The 25,795-nt window shown below is 36.7% G+C and overlaps 1 pseudogene; it reads right to left on the bottom strand.

The window, feature by feature from the left end:
* Nucleotides 1–232: 232 nt before the first annotated feature.
* LOC120293976 lies at nt 233–25,795 on the bottom strand (annotated as a pseudogene).

Here is a 25,795-nt window from a genome sequence, read left to right as displayed (position 1 = left end):
GACCAAAATCCCTTCATATGCAGAAAGCGTATTCATTATATCATTTCAGTCCGAAACAAGGCCAAGATCTGGTCCACCTGAAAATATGCAATTAAATTTAATCCATCTACACGAGAGTTCTATGATGAATATCTTCAGTCCCCACTTCAAAACACAATGTGGAACAGCATTCTTTAACTTCTCCCTTTTGGCAAGAGAGAGGGAGGCTCAAGTGAAGAGAGAGATCATTCATTCAACGAGGAACATCTTCAAGCTTCAAAGCAGCCTTATGAACAATGGTTATCTTGTGGATTTGGTGGCAACCTTTCTCCACGACATCAAGGAGCTTTTTCAAATTTGTCACCCACAAGTTTAAGATGTCATTGCAGTCATTTGTTGTCTGGAAACAGACAACACCAGATGGCTGTGCTATCTTTGCCACCAGGGACTTAGAAACAAACCACTACAGAAATGCTTCTCAGCTTCCTAAAATGGTAATATAGAACAGGTCATGCTGATACAATATCATACAAGCTTGTATAATTATCATTATATGGTCTCTTGATCAGATGATTCGTGTTGATTTAACAAATTGAGGCATGTGAATTAGATCTATCTACAACAGCGGTAACAGAAACCCAAAAACGGAGCCCTTTTCTTTGAGTGATTCAGCAACATAGATTTCTGAAACATTAAGAAAGCTCAAATAACAAGATATACTATTGTAACACAGGAAATGGTGAGTGTTAATACTAGCAGAAAAAGCTTGCTCAGCTATTTTAGCAATATAGCAGAGCTGCTCCCACCTTCTAAAGCGCATCAGAATTTCAGGCTCCATGGACAAGAAATGGTTTCACAATGCCAGAAAATGACACTTACAGAGAGCAGAAGTTTACTGAGCAGTGTACACATGAGTCAGTCAGAAATGTTTATGGAACAAAACTACAAAGACAACACATTCAACCTTATGACAAGCCTTCGGCTTTAAAACCTCTTTTGTATCCAAGTCCAGCAACCATGCCCCATCAAGGATCACAGGCAGAGAGGCTGCTCAGGGTTAAATGAGGGGTCTAGGCAATCACTCATAAAGATTGACATCGATAAAGAAAATAAACATATGTTCAACATATTCAGACCTGGATGCTGAGGCATAACAGATCTACAAGTCTCTTAAAAAAAATCCACAAGTAATACTTCCAAAAGACAATAATATTCTACAGGAAGCAGAGTGAGCCACTTCTGAATGATGACCAATGAAAAGAAGAAAAACAACAAAGATCTGTAATTACATGTTCAATAATTCTCTGACTAAGATCTTCCGCAAGTGTGCTCCAAGCATATTTTTCTCATTCTCCAATTCATCTTCAAAAGTACTCCAAAGAGCAGTCCATTGTATAACCTCCATTGTGACCAATTGTTTCAGCAGCAACCTGTGTTAAAATATCACAGGCACAGTCACCAAATTCTATGACACATTATTGAGATATTGCAAGAAGATGTACAATTAATTATCTAGAAACACGTCCAAGATGCACCTAAGGGCAATTCCTGAGATATTTCATCTTCTAAAATAGCATTAGGAAGGCTTGACTGCATAGATAATGTGGTGACGGAAGTACGTACAAGCAGATTTTCCTTAGAACCTTCATTTAATTAAATCACCGACTAAACAGCTGCACCTAAAAAAAAACTCAGTGAAGACTTAAGGAAGCCTCAACTTTACTGGTATTCACTGCTCTGGGATTCCTTCCCTGATAGTATCTCATATATCGCCTTATAGCAACAGCAGATCTCAAGATAATCATTGTTATGTGAGTAATAGCTACATCTCTGGCCACATCACTGCAAGGTAAACTGATTCAAATCCCCATCTCTAATGTCACAGTTTGCAATTCAGCTAGATAGGAAAAAGACTGCATGCCAGATAAATGAAGCCCCAGCTTAAACCACAAACTGAATACCAGGTAGCTTTTGATTGATGAAAATCATTTTAATGAAAAGATAGTAGACAAAACATTGGAATAAGTCTAAACACCAATTCACCATATCATGAGTTGATAGGATATCTGTTTCAACTCCAGACGATGACAGATTATCAGTTGGTGCTTCTTCCACATATTTTCACTTCGTTTAGGCTTTTTCTTCTCTTTGGAAGGATCTGCATCAAACACTCAGGGGCTGATCTTCCTGGAAAGGATCTGTGCACGGGCATAATCCTGGCAATCAAGCACAAACAAACCCACAAAATCCATAGATCAGAAAGCACATCATAGTAATAGTGCACGAGTAGCTAAAAGGAACCAAAAGAAGAAAAAAAAAAAAACCGTACTTGTTAAAGGATAAAGGCATTTTTCTCCATCTTTGCCATTACCTCAAAAGTTTCTAGCAGCAATTCAAACCCATCATAATGTTGGACAAGGAAACCCCGATTATAAGATCATTGATCACAGAAGTTAACTTCTAGTTACTGCAATTTCCTGCATCAAATCAGCAGCTTCTGCTATAAGATCCCGTTCTTCCTTTATTTTTGCAATTTTCTTGATCAGCCTTGCTCTCTCAATTTTAAGGGTGGGCATGGTCCGAGTTGAGCTGGTCCACCCCCTAACCCTAGGACCAACTTGCACAGTGTCAGTTCTCAATTTTTGGGATTGATGACCGGATCGACCCAATGGGTTCGGTCCGGTTCTAGGGTCAACCCGGAACCAACCAATAATTTTTTTTTTTTTGTACTCCTTGGAAAGGCGACTAAGGACCGGGCTGACCCAATGGATTTGGTCCAACCAATTTCAAGGTCAATTTGGAACCAATCGATAATTTTTATTTTTTATTTTTTGTACTCCTTAAAAATGCGATTGAGGATTGAACTAATCTAATAGGTTCGGTTTAGTTCTAGGATTAAACTGAGACCAACCGATAATTTTTTTATTTCATTTTTTTGTACTCCTTGAAAAGGCAACCAAGGATTAGAGTGATCCAATGGGTTTGGCAACAAGTGAGGTCAGCGAAAAGAAGCGATTGGAGAGCATCAAATGGGGCAAGCGCCGAGCAACAAGGGGGGCAAGCGCCGAGCAACAAACAGCAAGCGGCACGAGCAATCAAAAGCTTGCGAGGCTACTGTCAAGCAACAAGCGGCGAGCGAGAAAGTTGTTTCTTTTAATTTTGGCAAATTGAAGACTAAGAGGACAAAAAAGACAGAAGAGAATGAGTATTAGAGGAGGATACCGTGAAAAGCTGTTTACGCCGTTTTAGACGCCGTGAGGACCCTCAGATAGACATTTTCCTCATTTGTAAATTATAGTTGTCGATGCTGTAAAAGACATTAAAAATCTAAACTATTAAATAACAGTGTAAAATTACTTGGACTCCTTACTAAGGAGCCGTTTACTACTATTGATACCGTTTGACTTAAGGTTTTCTCTAAATAAAAAATTATACATAATATATTAGATATATAATATAAAATATATTTTTTAGATATATTATATATAATATATATAGTTAGAGTTGGTCCGGGTTGGACCAACCCTAAACTCTCAAGATCAAGGACCAACCCACACAGTGTTAATCTAAAGGTCCCAGAACCAAGGACTGACCCAGTCTCCTTAGGAACCGGACTAAGACTAGTAGGGTTGGGCCAGTCAAAGGTTGACCATAGACCGATGCTCACCCCTACTCAATTTCGACATATTGCATAATGAAACTACCTATAAAGCCCATGCTACCAAAATGGATTGCTCGTCAACATAAGCTACAAAGGTTTGATTTCATATAATCACCTTCCCAGCAGCAAAACAATTAAGTTTCATATCAAGCTCTACCTCAGTCTCAAGATCAAGTGTATGGTTAATATATTGCATAGCTTGCTGCACCATTGCTATCACAGCCTGTTAAAAAGAGAATACCAACATATATTTCACCATAATTGACTTGATTATGTCCAGAGCACAATCACAACTTCAAGTTGAACAATTTGATTAACAGCAAAGAATATTTTTCACTCTACAAAGAAAAATAGTCAAAAAAGGAACCAAAAGGGGTAGTAGGATGGTGCAATACAAATACAAGTATCTCTATCAAGAGGAACCCCACTTGAAAACTTGCAAATAATACAAGCAATATAATTTCTCCAATAAAAACATCATGAAACATATCCCAAACTTGACCTTAAAAAAAGAGAAGCGATTCATACAATATGATGATGGCAGTGAAAATAAGAAAACGGGAGGATGAAAGAAATAGACAAGGGAAAGAACTATATGCTCTTACAAGAAGAATTTTGTCACCAGCCAGAAGAAATGGTTACTGTACAAAGGTGATGGCATTGTGCCGCACTGCTGTTTGCAGAGCAGATCTCCCATTTGGCCTATCCCAAGTATTCATGAAAGTGGAACCCACTTCCAACTCTGGCAATACAAGGTTATTCTTGTCCAACTGAAAGCTTATGGACTCTCCCAGGTCTGTATAGTATCTTCATCCTTGCCACAACAACCAATTATATCTTCCGTCTAGCTATTCAATCCAATCCAGGATGGAACCAACACCTCATTCTCATTTATAAACCCCTTATAGTTCAATTCCCAATGTTTGCATACCCTAAGTAGCAGGTTTGGCCTTTAGTACTGTTTTAGACATACAATGGGTCAGGCACAATGAGAACTTGGGCCTAATTTGCGTACTCTGAGGTTTGAGTCCCAATCATATAGTCTAAGTAGGATATTTGGGACTGGATCAAGAATCCCACTCTACATCTCCAATGATCCTACTCCTAAACCCAACAAGGAACGATATCCGATGTGGCCCACTTCCATAATTTTAATTGCGGGGTAAAGGCACAAATAGTCTTTAAACTTTGGTCCAATGTGCAATGTGGTCTCTAAACTTTCAATTTGTTCAATTTGGTCGTTGGAACTTTAGCCCAATATGTAATGTGGTCCATGAATTTTTAATTTGTTCAATGAGGTCCATGAACTTTCGGTAAATGTTCAAACTAATCTCTAAACTATATGATAATAATCAATATAATCCTTCTATTAATTTTAGTTTATGGACAACAATGAAAATTTTCATATAACCTAAGAAAAAGTTTGAACATGTACTAAAAATTCAGAGATCACATTAAACAAATTAAAAATTAAAGGATGACATTGCACATTAAGCTAAAGTTTAGAGGCCACACTAAACAAATTAAGTTCAAAAATTATATTGCATATTGGGTCATAATTCAAGGACCATTTGTGACATTTTCCCTTTTAGTTGCATTATATAAAGATAGCATTCCTAAAAACAATGTTTAAGGTAGAAAACTTGTTCATACAATTAATAGCTACTAGTCATAAAGTCAGCATTCAGCATAGCATAACAACGAGATATCATCAATGAAGAGCAAAAATTCCTCCAGCTTATCACCTAAAAGCAGACATGAAGAGGCAAATATTTGGACATAGGTAACCTAAAGGATCCCATTCGCTCCCAACAAAGAAATGTATTATTTATAAACGTACTTCTTTGCTTACAAAAAAGTTTGAATACAGGAGAAAACAATTTAACGCAATTAAAAACGACAAGAACCATTGTCGTCAAACAATTTTGACTCCTTTATTATCACTTGAAGAGGAAGGCAAAGAGTGCTTTGAGCTGGAAAATAAAAGTTCATGCCCAAGAACTTGGTAGAAGGCTGAACATAATAATCTTGGCTCCCGTTTTTTAATAGTCGTTTCACGATTAGCAAACCTAACACATGCTGTGCTCATGCAAGGGAGAAACTCCACAGCAAACACTTATTGCAATGGGAAGTGACAACCGGTGCTCATAGTTCATCTTTAATTGATCGTATACTAGTTTGTCTGTGGTAGAAACATCAAACCCTGAATCATGTACTTTGAATCACTCCTCTAGCAACCAATCTCAATTTCTTTTCTCCCAAGTGTCGTATAATATACAAGGCACGAAGTACGTATCCATCCACAAACCAAAAAAAAAAATCCATCCCTATACGAGATAATTCAAATCCTAAAACAAATCTACTACCCTGAATATAAACAAAGTGGAAGCACCAACTACTGACTTCATCAAACCCTAAAAGGACGATAAAATAAAATAAAAATAATTAACTAAAACAATGTACTTTGTCTCTTTGGCATCATCAACTAAGGATAACTATTTTTCAATCCTTCAATAAGATATGTTTTACTTCAATTCCAAAGGGAGGATCCATCTTGTAAAATTAGAAGTTCAAAGTATTTTGCTAGTAACTGCTAGTACTGTGGTGTCCAACATATCCACATAGCTTTGTGCATTATTTTCCTACTCAGCTGAAAGAGTCATTTCTGTTCTCTGTACTGATGACTTTCAACTAGTGTTCTAGATAATATGCAACACAACGAATTTAAGTTGACTGGATGGACTGGGCAAATAGTTACCTATAACTAATCTGTGCTAAATGTTTCCATTAAGTTACCAAGTAACCTTTGAACAACTTCTACGTATTGAGTTTGCCATCTCCTCCTTGTTCTCCTAGCAAGCGACACCGCTAAGTGCTTACGGTGAAAACTCAATTTGTACAACTTATGTAATGATGACTTGCTGACATTAATCAATTTCACTTCATAAGTAGATACAAGTATCCTGCCAGAAAGGATATCACAGGGCTAACTCTTCGCTTTTTACCCATTCTTGGTTCACACAGGTGCGCCATTAAACTTCCACAGGAATATAAACTCCGACATTCCTTCATTAGAGAGCTCCAAGAGCACATCTTTTAACCAATTCTTCCAAATCTTGCCAACTTGAATAATTTATTTCCCGTGAGAAGTCTAACTTCAATAAATAATAAAAGTAGGTGTCAGACTTTACACGATTGTGCTTCCTCTAACTCAACAATGTCACCAACATTCAGTACTCACGGTACTAAAGTAAGAAGTTTAGGTAAAAACAGAGAATCCCCTTATTCAGTTGCCCAATACCATTACCCAGGACTAATACGTAAGCCAGCAATTGACCTATCAATTACTTGCCGCATGGGTCAACCCAGCAAACTAGCAACCCGAAAGCAGGAACCAAATTTCATGATTAAGCAAGGGTAAAAGATTATAACTGGAAATGAGCGAGAAAAAGCCATTCCTTTTTTACCTGCCTAAGCCCTACCGTCCCGCTACACGAACCAGCATGAAAATTGGACAAACGCTAAACGACGATTCAATCAAAAAGAAAGAAGCTGTAGATTTCGTAGATCTGAAAGCAAGGACGCCAACTAACCATCTTATCTGCCTCCAGAAATCGGAAGGCAAGCTCCAGAAATGGAATAAACAAAAAAGACGCAATTTCAGGGGAATAAAGGAATGAAAAAATGAAATAGAAGAGAAATCGGGGATCCGAAACACCGAAAAGATGCGAATTGAATCCGAATCAGACTGCCCCGACCCGGTTCTTAAAAATCTCTGTTAGCCCGCAAAGATTCGGTCTCATACTTCGGCCCAGTGAGGCTGAAATTTAGGTGGGCTGGACTAGCCTTATTTCAAATACGCCTAATTCCCTAAAAACCCCCAAACTTTAGGCGTGGTATTAATTCTATCCCGAACCTTTTTTATCTTAGAAAAATCCATAAACTTTAAGTCTAGTCCCAAATCTACTCCAAAAAATTTTTATCTAAAAAAACTGTTCAACTTTAGATCTAATCTCAAATCTACCCCAAACTTTATTTTTTGGTTGAGAAAAGAAAAATCATCAAGTTTTACTTTAGTGTTACATATGTTCCCATTAGCTCTTTATCCAAAAGTCACGGTCGGTTGTCCCTAATTTTTATATCCTAGAGCATTTTTATTTTAAAGATAATTTGTTGTGTCACATTGTTGATGTGGATTTATTATCAATATGGAAATGTCGACAATGGGGTAGATTTGAGAATAGACTAAAAGTTGGTGAATTTTTTACACAACAAAATTTAGGACAAATTTGGGACAAAAACTAAAGTTTGTGGTTTTGTTTCTAAGACAAAAAAAAAAGTTCGGGCAAATTTGAGACTAGACATAAAGTTTAGAATTTCCAAGAAAAAAAACTAGGTAAAATCGAGACTAAGGACGTGTTTGGTAACCATTCTGTTTCTAGGAACAATTTCGATCGAAATGATTTTTTTATTCTATTCTGGAAACAATTTCGACAAAAGAACGCATTTGGTAACTACACAAAATTTCTGATTCTAGATAGAAAAAGAACGTAAATGCATTTGGTAACTACATAAAAATTCTATTCAAATTCTTTTTCAATTACCTTTTTAGATGAGTGTAAATTTGATATTGGACCACTCACCAATATAATTATCTTATGAGTGAAAATATCATATTATATTATATTATATTTTCAATTTCAAAAGAATTAGAATTTAGAATTCTATTCCATTCTAAACTATTATCAAATCGTAGAAATTATATTGATTAATTATATTTGTACTAAGTAATAAAAATATTAACTAATCAAATTTTTATTAAATAGTAAATAATAAACTATCAATATAAATACTAAAGAATAAATTAAAATGAAAAATTAAATATGTATTTTATATATAGCAAAATTTCAATTCCTACTTCATATCATTTTTTTTTTTTTAAACAATTTTATTATTTTTTTCCTTTTTTTCTTCTTTTTTCCTTTCTTTCTCTCCCTCTTCTTCTTCAAGGTGGCCGGTCGCTTGACCTTGGGATGACCAACACGTCCAAACGAGGGTGACAACTTCACTAGTGCGTTGCCGACCCTCGGTGAGACCATGCCTCATCGGCCGAGCCTCGCTAATAGCTAGGCGAGACTTGCCAATGGTTGGGGGAGCCATGAGTGAGGCTGCTTGGCCACCAGCGAGCCGAGTCTCATTGGCGGCTCCAAGCCTCGCTAGTGGCTGCGTGAGCCTCCGGTGAGCTCATTAGCAACCAACGACGGTGGGTGGCGGGTGGTGGCATTCGGCGAGGGGCGACAGTGGCAACAGACGGCAACGATGGTGGCAGCAACACTTGAAGAAAAAGAGAGAGGGAAGAAGAACAAGAAGAAAGAGGAGGAAAAAGATAAAATAGGTAGACTTGATTCTAGAATTGTTCTCGGGAACAAAGAATCAACTTTTTTTTTTTTATTTATTGATTCTACTCCAAATCTATTTCTGGAAAACAAAAATTTTACCAAACGCAATTCTGTTCCAAAACTACTTCCCGAACAAAAGAGTAAAAATAAACATTGTTTGGCCGGTTACCAAACATGTCATAAACCTAAAGTTTGGGTTTTTTTTTTTTAATGGAATTAGGCCCTTTCAAATGATGATGAATTTTTCTTTTCTTTTCTTTGCTTTTTCTCTAACCGCTCGAAGCTACAACCACAGAAACCATTCACAGTTACATTGAGAAAGTTGAAGTCGAGAAGAGGAAAAAAAAAATCATTTGATCAAATATAGAACAGGAAATTGAATATGATTGGAAATTTTAAATCCTTCGAGTCTAACATATTAGTTAATCTGTGCCTGCTGATATCCGTTCTTAATTGTGCAGGAGACCATCTCCTGTGCCATTTCTGGTGTCCAATTTAAAAAAAGAAAGAAATTAACCAAAAGCCAAGAAGTAGCAATCTAAATAAGTTACCGTTCATGACAACTTTCAATTGAAGATTTGTCGATCCTATTAAGCCCAAAGATTGAAAGATTATATGCTTGCGTTCTGAACGGCTAGCAAAAGTTGCAGGCTCTTTGTAGAATCTTGCATGTTAATACAACATCGGCCTTTCGATCGATATCAGTCAATTACAGTAGTTCGTTTTCAATACATAATTGCTTCTGAACAACTTCTTATTCCATACGATGAAGTCCAAAAATTTCGGAGAATCCTCATTGATCTTGGTGCCTCCGCGATCTTTGACTAATTATGGTTCTTTTCCTTTTCACATCAAGATAACTTGGTTTGGATTGATCTCTTTTACAGTTTATCATAGGATTCACCTATCATGGTGCATATGTCATTGCTATATTTCAGTTACTTTGTCAAATCAAGGGTAGGCATGGGAGTCCATGGGGTGCTACTTTTTCAATGACTTTTCTGATCCGTGACACGAGAAAGTTTCCTACTTTCATGACTTTGCTATATTCGACACTTTCTTTTGATCAAAAGTTTTGTTCTCGCTATTTTCAACCCCCGAAATCGCATTTTCCATGCATACTTGTGCAAGTTATCGATGGAATTTGTGAAGAGCGCATATAGGATTGGTAGGATGTAATACTTATCTCTTTCATTGTGAGAGTTGTTTCCAATGTTTAATTTGTTGTGAGTTATTTTGTATGTCAATACTAATGTTTATGAATAGATACGGAGGTTACACACTGAAGCATAGTTCTCTACTTTTTGAGGTCGAGAGTCTTGAGACACATGGTACAAACAAATTCAGCTAATTCCTAGATAACATCGGTTAAAATTGCTCTTCCGAGTCTCGATTCTTCTCGTTTCAGTGGAAAGACTCACAATGCCAGATCTCTTTTTATTGGTCAATTAAGAACATCATAAAGTAATCCATGTTTTAGCAACTCTGCTCTTTATGTAGTAGTATCTGAAGACTTAAGACACATGAGGCGATTCAAAATATAAGCAGTATGCTATAGAGAAGCGATTTGAGCAGTAATTTCTTCCAATCCAGTTATTCTACAAAGTTATTGTAGAGTATGAAGAAACAGATACCTCATAATGCCATGAAGCTTGCAAATCTAGATGTAGACTAATGTAATATGATATGAACTTCTAGCCTTTTCGCAACGTGTTTCGTCGGATTGAGTGAATGTTGATTAGACAAATATTCTGACGAGTTGGTAGAATGATCTACAAAGTGAACAGATCACCATAGAATTGACTAGTTACACCCCACCGAAAAAACAGATGTGAATGCATCACTTTGACTTTTTCTTCTTCGGTGAATGAATAGTACCGGCTTCCATTATTTTCAATCTTAGTCTCTCTCACCAACCACTCGAAAAATATTATACTCAATCGAAGCAACAAAGATAGTGCCTCACTGCACATTACATATATAGCCTTCGCAACATTAGTTTTCCACCAAAGTATGCCCTCAAACACGCCACCTTCAACAAAGAAAACAAAACATCAGAGACCTCAGTATGAAATATAACACAGGCCAAGCCAAAATGACTAACGCATTGCAGCATTTTTATCGAATGCAGAGGCAACGACTCATATAATGGGAGGTTCTACAGCATGGAGGATTCCTTCTAGCACAATCACGTGCTCCGACCGGGTGAGCCAATTCACCTTCGAGGTCCGTGATGTTTTAGGTGAGCATTTTACTCCATGAAGGCGGTTATTCCTCGCCGTTATTTTCAAGTTCCTATGACGTCTATTGATCTCCATTTGCCATGACGCTCTTACATAGCCGAAGAAGATTAACAAGTGTGGCATATTCTTCTCGACCCATTGGGGGAAGTTGTTTTGTAAGAAGTTCAAATAAATAATACAATTTGAACTTCACTCTTTGATGCCGATGATCTTCCATTATTTTTGCAGTGTTCAATATACGGTCACACACCGTCATGAGCATGTCAATGGGGGAAACGTCAACTGCAACATCGCTTCTCTGATCATCATTCTAACCAACGGACAGGCCACCTTTTCCTTCAGTAATGCCGGCGAGTATTACTTTATCTACTCTTTTGCTAAAGGCGAACATTGCTCTCAGGGCCAAAAATTAGCAGTCACCATTAGTGGAACTCCCACTGGCCCGACCTTCACTCCAGAGGGATCCCTGTCACTAAAAGCACCAACCACCAGCGCCACCACATATCCGCCACACCCTGAAAGTGATGCTTCATTTCTCGGTGTTGCAGTGCTAGTCCTGTTCATGTCCATTGCCACAAGCTTATTATGCTAAGTCACTATACATGGGGATCATTATTTTGTACTAGATATAGATATACTCTTCATAGATTGTGAGATGTTGCTACATCATAAAATGAATAAACTGTTCGAAAGGCTTCATCTCACAACTCCGGCATGATTCATACCGATAACATTGCTCAAACTCGTAATAGTTCATAAGTTTCTTAGGAATACACATTGTGTTCTCCTCTGAAATTCTGAAATTCAGTTCAGTATCATGAAGACCAAGAATGTTACAAAAAAAGAAAGCAGAAGGAGACAAAAACTTGCATACTGGAAAGTCGAAACAGAGCATCACTAGAACAAAATCGCCATTGGCATATCGAAAAAGTCCCATCATTGGAATAACTATTAAGCAGAAGAGTAAATTGGGTGGTGATAGGATAAACGATGTGAATCTTGCTAGGATCAAACTCAACACATAAACAGTTCATTGTTCAAAATGAAAATGAAACTTTGAATTCACTCTTGCAAACTTGCAGCATATTAAATTCACACCCTATGAAATTAGCTTGAAAGGAACCCGACGAATTCTCGGGATTGAGAACGCCACAAGCAGTATGATCTCTCCCATTTGCCTATGTGCTTTTGTACTTTTCCCCCAGAAGCTTCCCTAATTATCCACATGTTAATCATTAAATTACTTTGAACAGTCATACGAGAATAGAGTGAAAATATTGCAAAAACAATAAAAAACCAATTCAAGCAATCAGGAAAAGCAAGCAAATTCCCGTCATTCCTGAGTGTAGGATTTCAATCCTCCACCTTAAGAAAATGAGATGACTATGGCCAATGGGATTTTCTTGAAGAGCTGCTTGCTCTTTCAACGTCTTGTAATTTCCACAGTATCAATGTCGCATATAAACCAGTATGCCCAACATCATAAGTATTGAGAAAACTTACCGTTATAAGTTGAAGATGACAAAAGCTTTGATAGTTCATCTTGAATATGATAAAAGCAGAAGTGTTTTCTTTCAGTAACTATCTTTGAAGAGAAGTCTATATCATTCTTGATTATGTTCAGACTCTGCCCACTGCTGCGGCTAAAGCTTAAGATTATTATTTCGTGGATATTATTAACACATCTTATGGATATCATCAAAGCTACAGTATAGAGCTCAGCAAAACTTATACGTGGATATCATCAAAGTTCGGACTCTATGCTAAAGCTGAATATCACCATATTATGAAACCTACTTTAGACTATATTCAAACGTAAACTCAAGAACTTATATTGTCACAGCTTTTATACCTGGAAAATATTGATTGATCTCCAATCTTGAAGATTATTTTGCAATAAAATTCCTCAAGCAAAACATCTTGATTGACGGACGATATCTCCAAAGGCAAGATACTTTATAAAGTCAAACAACTCTACTTATGGAAACCAAATTAGTGAGATTCAGATCTTATCAATCAACAACTACTCAATCTTCTTGATATATTTTGTCCAACAGGTTGATTGGAAGATGATCCTCTAAAAAACTATCCAACAGTCAGTTTGGAAGTGGAGGAATATAAAGGGAGACCAAGTTGTCAATGAACAAGAGATCCAGAATAAAAAATTCCTAAGTTGAAGAGCTATTCGATCTTACATTCGTCATTTGAGAGATACAAATTGTAATCTTTGAGAGGCTTTGAAAAGAGTGATAGTGTGAAATAGTGAGAGCTATCCCAAACTTGAGAATCATCACTCACATCTACAACCTCTCATTGATTGTCTAGTGAAATCTAGCTAGTAGGCCGTTAGCATTGGAGAATGGACGTAGGCTACCACTATAATTTTTGTGTGCAATTTCCTTTATCCCTCAACCTTTCTTTATTACTTTTGATTAAGTCTGGCACACTAGTAGTAATAATCATATCATTGTCAATATTCAGATTCAAATTTCACTAAAATTTGACAATATTCATCTTGACTGTTTTATTTCCACATTGATTTGTCAAGAATCATTTAGAATCAGCTATTTATCCCCATCTAGGTGATATTGCTAGCAACAACAATAAGAATCAAACAAAATAAAAGTTTAACTCACCATGTCAACAAAACAAACAAGTCATAGATGACCTGCGAATATGCACAACCACCTTCAAATACAGAACTTGTAAAAAATTATTAATGAGAGTCTGGTTCTCGATAATAACATGTCGAGGATGAATATTCATAATGGATGACAAAAGACAATTTTGAGAAATCCAACCTGTCAAGGCCGCGAATTTTTAACTAGATTCCAGCAATGTGCACCATAGAATTCCCCCAGACGTGTTGAACTTGTAAGGTCCGGTGATTTTAATATCATACGGAGATATTAAACATTTCCAAAGATTGGATATTTCTGGTCGCCCATCTATTGAGGGATTACCAGACCTTTCCAATTTCAAAAATTCGAGGAAGTTGCAAACTCTGCAAGAATCTAGTTGAACTTCAACTAGATTTTGGAAATTTACAGCATTCCAATGACACCAGGCAATTTGGGTATGTGAGTTCAACAATTGCTAGAGATCCTTAACTTCTGTAGCTATTCAATGCTTTTAGGTAATTCTGTAATTGCTGTACGTTTTAAATCCAGCTGAGTCAATGATGCTAACTTTCCGATCGAGTCAGGGATCTTTCTCAACGAGCGGCATTCTCGTAATAGCAAGCGTCGCAAGGACTTGAGAGAGCCTATGGAGTCCGGAAGTTGAGCAAGTTTTGGACAAAATCTTAGGTCAAGGAGAGATAAATATGCTAAATGGCCTATGGAGCTAGGTATGTAGGCTAAGGATGCACAAAAAGAGGTATCAAGAGTCACAAGCTTCTTCAAATAACCAATGCTTTCGGGTAATCTTGCAATCGCTGTATATTTTAAATTCAGCTCAGTCAATGAAGCCAAATTTCCAATCGAGTCTGGGATCTCTTTCAATGACCGGCATTCTTGTAATAACAAACGTTTCAGAGACACCAAGGAGCCTATAGAGTCTGGAAGTTGAGCAAGATTTCCACAAAATCTTAGGTCAAGTAGAGACAAAGATTCTAGATACCCTATGGAGTTAGGTAGGAAAGCTAAAAATGCGCAATAAGAGGCATCAAGAGTCTCAAGCTCCTTTATAGAACCAATGCTATCAGGTAATTCTACAATCGCTGTAGATTTTAAATCCAACTTTGTCAATGATCTTATTTTTCCGATTGAGATGGGGATCTCTATCAACGAGCGGCATTCCCGTAATAACAAGCATTGCAAAGATCCTAGATGGCCTATGGAGTTGGGTATGCAAGCTAACCATTCACAATTGGAGGCATCAAGAGTCTTGAGCTTTTGTAGAAAACCAATGGACTCTGGTAAAGCTTCAATCTGTGAATGAGATAGGTCGAGTTGAGTTAAGGACACAAGGGAGCCCATGGATTCGGGTAATTCTTCAATCCGTGAATGGGATAGGTCCAGCTTTGTTAATAACACAAGGGAGCCCATGGATTTAGGTAATTTTTCAATCTCTGAATGAGATAGGTCCAACTTTGTTAACGACACAAGGGAGCCCACGGATTCTGGTAATTCTTCAATCCCGGAATGAGATAGATCCAATTGAGTTAACGACACAAGGGAGCCCATGGATTTAGGTAATTCTTCAATCCCTGAATGAGATAGGTTCAACTGAGTTAACGACATGAGGGAGCCCATGGATTCTGGAAGTTGAGTGAGTTGTCCACAATTTGAAGCACTTAGAGTCTCCAGCTTCATCAAATAACTTGTTGAAATAGGAATCTCTTGTATAGCAATTTCATCTAATATAAGCTCCCTCAACTCTTCCATTCTACCAACTCCTGCAGGTAGATTCTCCAGTTTGCTACATCTTGTGACATTCAAGGAGATGAGGGTCTTGATGTCCCTGATAGAAGGATGAATCTCTTCCAAATTCTCACAATCTTCAAGAATCAAAATCTCCAAGCTTTTGAAATTGGACAAGTCAAGAGTCCTTCTCAAAGACCGACAATGTGAGAAGCTGAGAACTTTGAGCTCAGTTGCCATCTGAAAGAAAGAAAGGAGACCTCAATGAGATTGGACCACTACAACAGCCATGCTCTTGTTATTTGGACTATATATATATATATATGCCCCACTACTTCACGTTTCTTTTTTATTTTAGATGTTTTTCAAACGACAATGTTTGGCTACGTCCCCAACATATAAATATTTTTTGAGCATATCTTTTGCGGAAAGAATGTTAGGGATATATAAGTGTCAACTATATTTTCTTATTGCATTAGGGATATCTTCCATTTTTTTTTTTTTTTTTGGTTGTAACATTATCTTCCAATTCGGCTAAGATAAATATCAACTAGTTATCACTCATAGAAATAACATATAATTCCCCCTCACAAAAACTGCCATAAAGCAATGCACTTATTATGAAGTAGCAGTGTGAAGTTTCGTTTCAAAAAATTATAGATTCTGTCTATGACCATTCAAATGGTACCTTAAAGTAGTTAGAAAGTTTGTGTGAACGTACATAAACACTATCTAAATAGTTGTAACATTTCATTTCTCAGGAAAGAAGATTGACACGAAAAATGTAACCAAATCGCTAAAACACATACTTTTACGAGGGGAGAAATTCACTTAGATGCAATAAACTATTTAAATTAAAAACCTCAAGATAGGCACAAATATTGTAATTATATTTTCAACAGATTTTAATTAATATAATAAAAAAAAAAAAAGATTTTTCTTCAGTGTGTCTAATGTTAAGTATGATTGCTTGTAAAGATATCACCGATTTAAGATATTGAGGACAGAAGCCTATGGTATGTTTAGGTGCCTACAAATTGCTCTTATATCTAAGGAAAATCCTTAATCTAGGGGAGGATATTAAACCATTCTGAAAGAAAGATAGGAGAATTTGGTGTGATTGGACCTCCAACAGTATGTGATTATTCACAAGAGGTATGACTTCTCTATAACTTACCTTGAGTAGACCCCAACCTGCCCAATCTTCCAAAATCTTGCTCCATAACAGTTCGAACACAACTAATTTCTTTGGATGAAAGTTGGTCATTGCGACATCTGAGGGACAATCCTCCCATTGAAGCCATCTTAATCTAGGAAGCAAGTTTTGGAAATCTCCAACGAGATTCGCACCCCTCAGTTGAAGGAACCTCAAGTTGGTCAATTCTTTAAATTGTTCACGAGTGTACGTTCTTCTTCCCCAGCCATTGTCAAGACAAAGGGCCTCAATCTTACTAGTGCCCTGCCATTAGGAAACATTGGGGACCGTAAGTTTCGAATGATGCGATGAGACCAACTATATATAAGAAAAGATGCTTATTTCAATTTGTTGTCATCTCACTTTCAACTTCATGAAATGACAAGTTGTAATTGCATGTTATATATCTAATCCATGCAAAAACATGAAGCTTAAGAGGTTGTTCCTGAACATTTTCTCTTCCAGCTATGCCCTTTGTAATTTGCACCTTTTTAATTTCCAAAAACCGCATCCTTCGAAATTACACTAGAAGGGCTCTCTTCATGCGCACGGTACTTCAAAAAATATTTATTGAAATTCATGCCCTTTATAAGTGAAATAGCATAACCCTAATTCGTATATTTTATATATGAAACCACATGATTCTTGTAGTCCAAATTAATCTATGAAACTTGCCATCAAAACATGTATCAATATTAAAATATCCCAATTGGAGAATCCCTCCACTATTTCTAGTGTACCTTCTTTGCAATTTTGAGGAACAAAATGAAAACGAGAATGTCATCCCAAAAGCGCCCACGTGTTTTACATTCATTTCATATCACGTGTTACTTCAATAAGAGTTTTTCATTATACATGAAAGAAGAATGATTCATACATCAAATGCTATATAAATTATTGTAACTCCTCTTTTTATTACTAAAGACGTTTGATGCTATTTTTTTATTGTCGTGTTGATTTTGTTACAAAGAAATAGTAGTCATCCAAAGTTTTGATAAATTTGCCCTTAGATTAATGAGATCTTACTCACAACAAAATTGAACATGAGGAATGATTAAATTGAATGCTCAAGGACCTCAAGTCTCATCCATTTTTCTTTCGCTGTAACCAAATACTTTATGAACTCAGATTCGTCTCTTTTAGGTGACTAATTGCACATTGAGCACAAATCATGAGTCAAATACGGATTTATTTGTTGGTTTAAATTTTTCCTTCAAACTTTCATTTTTTCAGATCAGACACTACTTATTTTTTCCTTCAAAGTTTCTCGTACATTTTTGTTGTACTTTTATCAATAACTTGATAAATAACCTTTTTTCAATTCTAAGCAGTGTTCTATTAGTTGATTACATTTTCATTTGTGCAAAAATATGCTCGCTGAAAAGCATGGGTATTATTTTTTTTTCAATAATCTTGTTACTTCATTATATTTTGCATCTCAATGTTTACATTCAGTGTTTTTAACTTGAAAGATATTCATGACTTTTGTACATGCTTGTTTGATGCTTCTACAAATCATCCATATGTTATAATTGCTTTCAGTTGCGTGCCTTTTAACTTTCATGATACTAATGACAATTAATCATCACACAGTTCAAAAGCATATTAATTTGTAAGATGAAAATTAAAAGAAGAAAATCATTAGAAAAAACATATTATCAAAATATATATGAGTCCTTAAACTTTCAAAAATTGCAAGCAAATGCTAGAACTTTTTCAATCCATGAAATCGAGTAACTCTATTAGTCTCGTCCAATTTGTCTAATAGAAAATACTGACGTGGTTTTTTAAATATTTTTTGAGACTGCATGACACTAACGTGGCGACAAATGGGAGCCACATAAAAAAAAAAAAAAAAATGCTACAACGACAAAAAAAAAAAAAAAAAAAAAACGAAAAAATTCCCATAACGGACGTGAAGTCTCAAAGAGACAATGTGAAACCAGCCAGATGCTTCAAAATTAGACAGAAAAACGATCGGCTCATCAACAATCAATCAAGAAACAGAAACGAAAGAAAGGTCAAGAATGCAAGTTGTTATTGATATCTCCTCCGAAGACGATCTTGAAGAGGCAGTCACGTGAGAGAGTATTTGATGAAGAGGCGATCGCCTTTGTTGTCGAGGGCCATCAATCCTCATGTTGCACGATGGGGGTGTGACTATTCGCCACCACCATGTGAGGTTCAGTCGGCCCTCGCATTACAGTCGCAAGGATCGTGTGCTGGATAAACTACCTTCGCCCTGAACTCAAGCATTGTGCTCCAGGATTGCATAACCACAATTGTGTTTCCTCTCCGTCAATTCCAAAGCTTTCCCTAACTATTTTCTTTTTGTATTTTTCTTGGAATATTCTTACTTTAACTAGATTCATGGTCGCTGTTTAATTTTCCTCTTGTAATTTTTTAGCAAATGTTTTACTTTGACAAGATTCATGATCTCTGTTTCTTGCCATTAAGCAAGCCTCCTTCAAATAAATTTTCTTGAACAAGTGTGCAATTTTTCTGTTAATTTCATTCCTTCTTATCATCTTTCGCAAGTACCACAGAGACAACTACCACGAATTCAAGAAAGTGGAGCTCAAGACAGAGCTTCATGAGGAAGACAACCTCTGCATGACAAGCCATGGCACCACCACCTATGAGGAGCATAAGTCACAGAAACCACCACGCGAGCTCTAGCCCCCTACTGCATAGCCCTCATCCACCACTACACAAAGGGCCTAGAGGCCCTAACCTAGATATGGCTGGGCAAGGGTTGCAGGCCCCAACACCGACATCGACACAATAGAACATGTTGTGTATATACATATACATGATAAATTATCATTTTATGATTATTTTAATCATATTAATTTAATTCAAATTCACAAATAAATAAATAATAATAATAAAAGCCTAAAATAAATTTACATTAAAAACATTAATCCACACTTTGTTAATATTATTTATTATTTTAATTTGACAAATTCAACTTTATTTTAATAGTCCATAAAACTTGGAGAAAAAAACAAGTAATCCACATTCTGGACTCGCGTATCGGAATGTGTCAAAAGAGAAGAAAAAAACAAAATTAGGGTGAATTGTGTGTCATGAGAAGTGAAAGTTAGAAGAAGAGAAGATTAGATTTTCTTCTTTCCCCATTTATTATTTTTATTATTTTTATTTTTTACATATTTACATATTAACCCATCATTTATTGAAAATTTTTAAAATTGATGCTATGCATGTTAGAATCACATGTCAAAATTCTACACTCGCGTGTCAGAAAGTGTCGGGAGAGTTGACCAGGTATTGAATTTTCCAACGACTATTGATTGAGTGTCAAGCATGTGTCATGATCTGTGAATCCTTCCGTACTCGTGACACTTGTGAGTGGTGCTTGGAGTTATCAAGTGAAAAGTGATGATGCAAAGGAAACGAATACAACTAGTCCATGGGAGTGGCATCGGGACGGTTGGTACTAGAAGTTATAGGATAGAAGGATTATATCACTTAGGAGCTCTGAATGACGAGGTTGGCCTCCCATGCACAAACTGATTGGGATCTGATGCCGCTCTCCTGACGAGGCCATGACAGGCCGAAACCAATTATTGAACTTAAAGAAATCTGTTATCTCACTCGATGAACTAGACGCCCGAGCAAAGCTAGGCGTAGTACGATCTCATACAAAAAAGCATTTATCGAATTGTTCGCTAGAACAATTATAGAAAGAAGGCTAGCCTGACAAATTCTGCTCGCCAATTGCCACATGGGTTATTCCACGGCCAAGGAATCTATCAGCCCGAGACACATGGTATTAGAGCAAGAATCCCTTCAGTAAGTGGGTGAGTCTGAGAATCGAACTCCTCGCTCTAGTGTGGGTTGAACTGAGAAGTACTAGTGGTCTACTCAGTCCTATGAGGACGGAGAGTGAATCGTCGGGGCAAAAGGTGCTCAGACAAAGCGCGGCTCTCAGCTCCTAGTAAAACAATTGGGGCACTAGGAAGAGTCGGTTCCTCCACGAGCGGATAGTGAGTTGGAGAAGAACCGAATCCTCGCTGAATGGGGATAACGTTCTTGGATCGATCGGTGAATTCAAAGAAGAAGTCTACTGCCACATTTTCAACAAGGAAAGAACCTCCATTTGGTTTGCTGGGGTCAAGATGCTTAGTAAGCAAAAATGGTACTGCCAAAAAATGCGGTTAGCGAAAAATGCCACTTGCCAAAGAAAGTGCAGGTGACCAAGAATGGCCCGAGCAGCTAAGATCAAAAGAAGCTACCAATTGAGCAAAACCTATTTTGTTGGGCGAGCGTGACCATTTAATATGAAATCCCAAAAGTGGTGCATCAATGGTTAAGGGATGCAAGGAAGCGACGAAACAGATCGCAGTGAGAGCGTCGCGAAATTGAGTGGGGGAGATGTCACGTTCCGTGAATCCTCTCATACTCGTGACACTTGTAAGTGGTGCTTGGGGTTATCGAGTGAAGAGTGAGAATGCAGAGGAGACGAATACAACTGACCTATGAAAGTGGCGTCAGGATGATTGGTGCTAGGAGTTTTAGGATGGGAGGATTATATCACTTAGGAGCTCTGAAGGCGGGGTTGGCCTCTCGTGCACAAACTGGTCGGGAGCTGATGCTGCTCTCCTAACGAGGCCATGGTAGGCCGAAACTAATTGTTGAGCCTAAAGAGATCTGCCATCTCACTCAATAGACTAGACGTCCAAGCGAAGCTGAGCGTGGTACGATTTTGTACAAAAAAGTATTCATTGTATTGTTTACTGGAACAGCTATAGCGAACAACTATAGAAAGAAGATTGGTCTAGCGAATTCCACTTGCCAGGCGCCACACAGGCCGTTCCGCGGCCAAAGAATCTGTCGGCCTGTGACACGTGTCGAAGTGTCCAACACGTCATGAAAACTCTCAAAGAGTGTTGGTGCTTCCTAAGCAAGCCCTCATTAAGTCCCTTTAATGGCCATCACAAGGCGGCAGCAGCTGCAGTGTCCCTTCAAAACCCTCCACCCCAACACACCAACCCATTGAAGACCTCTCTAAAGAACCCAGCATTTGATCTTGTTCTTTCTTTCTTTTCTTTTTTTTTAATATTTAGGTTTTTCTTCTTGACATACCCATTTGGCGACATGTTAATGTCATGTGGAAACTAACAAAGGTACTCGATTGCACGAATCAAACACGTTTTATGACTCGATTACACCTTTTAAAAATTTCAATACTCATAAGAAGTTCTAGGATTCCAAGTGCGTTTATCCCAAAAGTAAACTTAAAAGTATTCAAATGAGGCATTGTTTTGAATTAACCCACTCTTCACTAATGTTACGCATATTAACCTTCACATTTAGTTCTAATAATAGAAAAATTATTTTGATTTAAATTTAACTATTACAAAGTGATGAGAGCTATCTCCAGCTGTGCAATTAATAATATTAGAATATACGAATGTTATTAACTGGTATTATGTAAAGGCATGGTTCTACAACTTATGTGATGATCATTTCTTACAAAAATTTTGAATCAACATTATTTCTTATCCTAAATTTGATTATTGAATTAAAAATGATATTGAAATATATTATGTTAATACCATTTCTATCTAAGCATTTGCAAATTTGTCTTTAGTTTTATTACTAATTGGCATTCTTTTAAAAATTTCTAAAGTGTTTTAAATGCAAGGTTATTTGATCACTAAGACATAAACCTTCATGATTCTCTGCAAAACAAAAGTTGTGTATATATTTTCAAAATATCTAAGTTCCAAGTTTAACAACTATCGTGCTAGAGAGTTTAGTTTTGTTTCTTCGACGAAAAAAAGCTCGTCATTATGTGATGGAAATGTACGTTTCTTAACACGTTTTTGTTGAAAATACATGTTCCACAAATTAAGTATAAAAATAACGTTGGCAATACATAATTGTAAATAAATATGTCATCTCACCACTAAAATTCTTGTACACACTTTTTACCGAAATGGGGACCTGAGAATTAATTTTAAGGTGTATCAATTTATACATAAATGTCATAATTTTTAGGTATATTATTATTCTTTTAAAACGTAGTCATTTAGATTCATGGTCTTTACTCTTGACCATACATCATTTTTTAATTGTTAACATAGGATCTTAAAATTAATATATTGTTAGTATTATGTACTTCATCAAAATAGTATGTTCATTTTAAATATGTAGACAAATAGAGTTTTTATCCACATTATCATTAACGAAAACCTCTATTCAAAATAGTGCATTTGAATATGCATCATTTTTCACATTTTTAGTGACAAGTTAGACTCCATTGGTTTTTAAACAGTGCAATTTGTTATGCTACTACGATTCTCTTCTTTGTTGAATTTGAAGCAAAAGTACCCCTTCGACTAGTTTTATCTACTTTATTATTGCATGAAAAGGAATTTCTCTTTAAAAAAAATGACATTTAACAGTACATTCCTAATATTCTGATGAATAGATGCCTATTGGAAGTAATATTCTTGGACCAGACACTTCTCTTTGGAGGTAATGGCATTTGCAACTTCATGGTATTAACTAACGGTTTACAGCAAAGGACTCGATTGCAAACTGTGAAACATAAAGGACTACAATGAGCCAAAAAAAAAAGGGACGAAGAAAGGGGACTAAATTGCACAAACAATAATAATTAGCAGACAACATCTGTACCTAACCCAACATGAAAAATACATGAACCAAGATAGCTAATTGTCACAAATGAATGGAGGTCTCATCTATCGTAGCAAACAACACAGAAGAAGTCAAAATTAGTATAAGAAGACAAAAGAAAAATAAAAGAAAAGACCTCGCAACTAATCAAAAGAGGAATCAAAACATCAAACATGCGCATCAAACAAATTAGGGCCCCAACAATTATAGATGTCAAGCTTTCTCTGAAAGTGCTGTCAAATATTATCTTATTGTAATTTTGTTGTTGCATTGAAGTTACAGAGGAGAGTGTCCTCATTGTAATACTGCGATAAAGATATATATCAATTACCAATAACCAATAAATTGCTTCTCAATTATGTCCTAGAATTAGGCAAGAACAACAAATAGCCGAAAGAACTCTTTTATGCTGGTAGAAATGGCAAGTATTCGGGACTTAGGACAGACAATTATTTTTATCACAAACAAGAAAGAGAAGATGAACTCACTGACTAAGACAAGCAGAGGAAGTCTTACCTTGTTGTTGTTGATCACATCTACGGCTTCTTCATAATTCCACAGTCTACTACGCTTTTGAGGCTTCTTTAGATTTTCTAGATGAACAATTTCCCTTCCGAGATCTCTTAGGTGATCATGCATCATAAGCTTGCCATCATCGCTAATTTTAATTAGGGACACAAAATTCAAAGTCTCAATCCCCTTTCTCGGGAAAAAACCACAAGCATCCCACATATAAGTTGGATTTTGCTTGGATGATCCAATAAAAAAACATGCAATATCCAAAAACATCTGTTGTACTTCAAAATCCAACATTTCGTAAGCGATCAGCAACTGCCCTTGCACTTCCTTGGAAGGCACACACTTTAATTTCTCTATTGTATCTTTCCATATTTCTCTTCTCTTTCCATATAATAATGAACCTATAACTTCAAGAGTTAATGGAATACCCCCAATAACACATACAATATCACGAGAGATAACCTCATAGTAACTCGGAAGAAAATCCTTTCCAAATGCATGTCTTCTAAATAAAATCAATGATTGATCAAAAGACAATTCTTTTAGAAGGTACACGTAGGCTACCCCACCCTCATCAAGAATGCTCTTGTTTCTAGTTGTGATGATAACTATACTTCCTGCTTTAAACCAACTTCCATCTCCAATCAAAGCATTCAAGTGAGTATTATCATCCATATCATCAAGAAGAATGAGGACCTTTTTCCTTATACATCGAGATTTGAGGACACTGATTCCCTCTTCGACATTAGACACATCATATGGACTTCTTAGTATATCATAAATGAGCTCCTTTTGTATGGATTCAATACCCTTGCGTCGAGATGTTTCTCGAATATTTTCCATGAAGCTATGGTACTCAAAGTGACTCTGGAGTTTATTGTATAATACCTTTGCAAGAGTTGTCTTACCAATGCCTCCTATTCCATAAATTCCAATAATCCTTGTAGCTTTGAATTCGGGATCCATCAAGCTCATAATATGTGCCACACGATCATTAACTCCCACCAACCAATCAGGAATAGTTAGGATAAAAAGTCTTTTTAACTCGCTCATAACTTTGCGGATGACAAAGTTAACCAATACTGATTCATACCTGCCAAAAAACCATAATAATCTCATTATAGGATGGCAATATTTATGTTCTTTTTCACGTAAGATCTAGCTATGAGAAACTAAATGATGCCTTGGAGGAGTGTAATGTACCCGTTATCAATTCTCTCTGATTCAAATCCTTTCATGTAAGCAACTTCTTTGAGCGCTTCTTCCCATTCGTTCACAACCATCTTGTCCAAATTCTCATAATGTGCATTGATAGCATCTCGCCATCTCCCTGTAAGATGTTGCAACTGCAAGACTTCCACTTTGTAAAATATGGGCAACACTATTTGCCCTCTGCTTTTCTTGCTCTTCAACATTTGAGCCAACTCGAAAAGGCACAATTTGCTGGAAGCATAGTTCTCAGAGATAACTGGGATCAAGATCTTAGACCGTGTAATAGCGTAGAGAAGCTCTGGACCAATCTCCTCACCAACACGGAGCTCATTGTTATCTCTAAACACGACAATTCCCGCATTAATAAGGCTAGTATAAAGATGATCAGTGAAACCTTTGCTAGTATCTTCCTCTCTGAAACTCAAGAATACTTCATAATCATATCCTTTCAGCATTTTGGTTCTGCTTTCATAATCATCTAAATGTGGAGAGGTCGATGAGGATGACGCCCCGTGCATCGGATCTTCTGAATGAGCGGGTTCTTTCCTTTCCAT

This window comes from Eucalyptus grandis, chromosome 5 (assembly GCF_016545825.1).
Source record: "Eucalyptus grandis isolate ANBG69807.140 chromosome 5, ASM1654582v1, whole genome shotgun sequence".
Lineage (NCBI taxonomy): Eukaryota > Viridiplantae > Streptophyta > Magnoliopsida > Myrtales > Myrtaceae > Eucalyptus > Eucalyptus grandis.
Note: the sequence above shows the minus strand (reverse complement) of the source record. Positions and strands in the feature narration are given on the sequence as shown.